Below are 3,460 nucleotides of genomic sequence, written 5' to 3' on the forward strand. Positions count from 1 at the left end.
TTGAGTTCAATAACTTGATGTAATACATTGTTTTTCAAATTTCGGGCCCCAAAATTAAGGTGTGTCTTATACATGGAGAAATATGGTACATGCCCACCTGCACCCACCTACATGCACATCCATCCACGTGGACATGTCTAACAGGTATCTTGCTTTGCCATGGTTGACCCACCATTAATGGAGTTTATGCCAGGGATTCATGTTCATCTGATGTGTAACATCTAAAGATTATAAGTATAAAAATTAAAAATATTTTGAATAGTGGATCTATCGATGTGGCCCTTCAAGCTCAAAAGTCATAAAAGGCTACACTGAAACATCTCCCCTCACACCTGTCCCCAGTACCATTGCCGATCCTCACAGCCCCATGTTGTTAGTCTTATGTATCCATTTTTAGATATGTCAGTATAAATATATACCCTTCTCTGTTCTTTTAATAAAAAAGTGACCAAGTATTCATACTGCGTTTTGCTCATTTTAATTAACATAATGTGTCTTGGCAATCTTTCTATAATAGTACTTAAACAGATGATGTAAATTTTGACCTTACTGTGGTCAAAGGGTGCCTCCTTCCTGGCCCCAAGTTACTTTGTGGGAAGCACTTTCTAGTAACTTCCCTTTGGGAGGCACTGATCCGGTGCAGAATCTCCCCATGCCTTGGATTTCCCCACTAACTGTGATGGGATGGGCAGAAGTGGCCTGTCACATAAGTATGGAGGAAGAAAGTTATAGAGTTTCAGGTGTAGGAATTTTAAAGGACTCCACAAGGATGAAAGAGCCTGAAATTTTTATTTGGTGACTGCCTGTTGGGAGCTTCAGGTGTGGTCAAGAGGGAGGGAGAGGATATTTGCTTAGTGCTCACCATCTGCCAGGGAGCATGTCAATCGTGAATGCTGGGCATGTGGTCTATTGATTTAGCAGGGATGCCATTTCAGGCTGGGGAGGCAGATTTGTCCCCATAGGGAAACAAAACCTCAGAGAGATAGGCACCTGTCGCTCAGGTGATGCTAAGACTTGAACCACAGTCTGTCCAGCTCCACAATGCAGGCTCATTCTATTGCATGATGAAAAGAGGCTAGTGCCATAAAAACAAAAAAACAAACAAAATCCAAACAAACAACAAAACAAAACAAAACACCCTAGGCCAATGCTGGAGAGAGTGGGGTGAATGGCCACTGCTGAGAGACTGTGTGACAGATTCTACTCAAGCTGGTCATGTGCCCACCAGCATTCCCACTCCTGGTTATACACCCGAGAGAAATGAGTGTGTATGCCCACCAAAAATACGTCCTAGAATGTTCATAGCAACCCAGTTTGTAATAGCTAAAAACTGGAAACAGCCCAGATGTCCGTCAATAGTAGAATGGACAAACTGTCGTACATTTATGCAATGGAATACTAATGCACCAATAGAATAAAATGAGCTGATATTTGCAGCATCTATTAATCTCAAAAATATTATGTTGAGGGAAAGAAGCCAGACACAAGGCTACAGACATATCTTGTTATATTGTACTTCTCTTTATTGTGCTTCATGGATGTTAAGTTTTTACAAATTGAAGGCAAGACCTTCCACCAGCAAAAAGATTACAACTCACTTTATTGCGATACTCCCTTTGTTGCGGTGGTCTGGAACTGAACCTGCAATATCTCCTAGAAGGTATGCTGGTATATACTCTGTGATTTCTTTTATAGAAATTCAAGAACCTGCAAAACTAATCTATGGTGTTAGAAATGAGGGGATGGGGTAGTGCCTGGGAGGGAGTGTCGGGTTACTTTCTGGGTTACAGAAACGTTCCATAGCTTGATCTGGGTTGTGGTTGTATGGATACATACATTGGTACAAATGAATTGGATTATACACTGAAGATTTTATGTACTTTTCTGTATGTATGATATAACTCAATTAAAAAAGTTTAAGAAAGAGTCTGACAATGCCCTTCCCCCAGCCCTCCCTTCCCAACACAGTCGTGTTGGCCCAGCCAATTTCTTCCTTGCAACAGAGATGACCCATCATGAGAGCAGAACAAGGGAGGAAGGACCTACTTATGCCCCACTGGCTGCCCGGTGATGAGAATTGGCCTTGCATTTACATAGGATGTCACCATTTGTCAGATCCCTTGCCTGTGTCCCCTCACCTGGGCATCTGCAGCCATGGGAGGGAGGTGGGGATTGTTTCACAGCAGAGGAAATCAAGGTTCCTGGAAGGACTAGTATGGAGCTGTGCAAGGCCCCGCAGTTTGGAGAAGATGCCATCTCAAGGGGAAGGGAGCAACCCTGGAGGGAGGTGGGGGGAGGAGCTTCGGAGACACAGGTGGGGGCAGGTGAGGGAGGGGTGGCCCTGGAGAAGTTGCCAAAGCAGTCAGCCCTTCCATGCACTGCCTGCATATTAAATAATTGCATAATGTGCTTAGAATTTGCAGCTCCAAAAGCAAATTCAAGGAAGATAAAAGCAAGAGTCATTCAGAAGTGAGGAGAGACTAGATGTACCAATGGACACAGCATGTGTTCCTTGCTAGGAGTATTTCTGAAGCAGCCTTGGCATTGATTGAAACCCAAAGGACTCCAACAGGGGTGGAAAATGTGACATGCTCCGGTCAGCACCCAAACTAATACGTGCTATCCAATTTCTATCATCTGTGGAAGGTCACTTGAGAGCAAAGTTCTTCCCTGGCACGGGATTCTATGTAGAATTGTTTGCATCATTTCTTGTGCTGACTGCATTAGTGAATTCACAGTCAAGGTGTTCGGTTGTGGTTTTGTGGAAACTCAGAAATGTTCCCTCAGGGGCCCTGAGGTACTCAGCAGGCACTGTCTCTTTCCAACTTTGCTGGTGAGCAGCATATTGCTCCCACCTCACGGGAGCCACTTGGAATGTCTGCCCTGCCCACAGACAAATGCCGGAGTGAAGCGTCTCTGGTTTGTCACCCTGCATTCACTTGGGCCTGTTGGGATGAGCCCAAGGGTAACCCCAAGGTGCAGAGTGTGGTGAGCAGCTGGTTCAGCTCTAGAGAGCTGCCTGTCTAATGAATGGTCTGCCAAACATAATGGTAGTGTTACATGAGGCCATGCTTTCTTGTAATGACTGGCTGGGCTGTTTGTGGAGGCTACTTGGGATTTGTGTAGGATAATCAAATCTCAACAAACAGGAAGAGTTGCGGCCCTACCAAGGTGACATCTAGGACATCTAAGCTCATGTTACTTATTTCATATAAGAAAGGAAGGGGTTGGTCACAGCCCTGCTTCATACTATTTAACTGGAGATGATGATTATAAAAGCTGTTCTCACCTCCCAGGATGCTAGTGGTGGTGGTTGAACACGTGATTTTGCAGGAGTGTTCAAAACTTGGATCTCTGTTAGGGGATCATGTCAGGCATATTTTATTTTAGTGAGCTCAGTATTTGAGCAATTTTGACCTGTTGGAGTGGGGTTCCCCCTCCATTTCACTGTGGAGCCCAT

Source organism: Hipposideros armiger, unplaced genomic scaffold (genome assembly GCF_001890085.2).
Source record: "Hipposideros armiger isolate ML-2016 unplaced genomic scaffold, ASM189008v1 scaffold_89, whole genome shotgun sequence".
NCBI classification, from domain to species: Eukaryota; Metazoa; Chordata; class Mammalia; order Chiroptera; family Hipposideridae; genus Hipposideros; species Hipposideros armiger.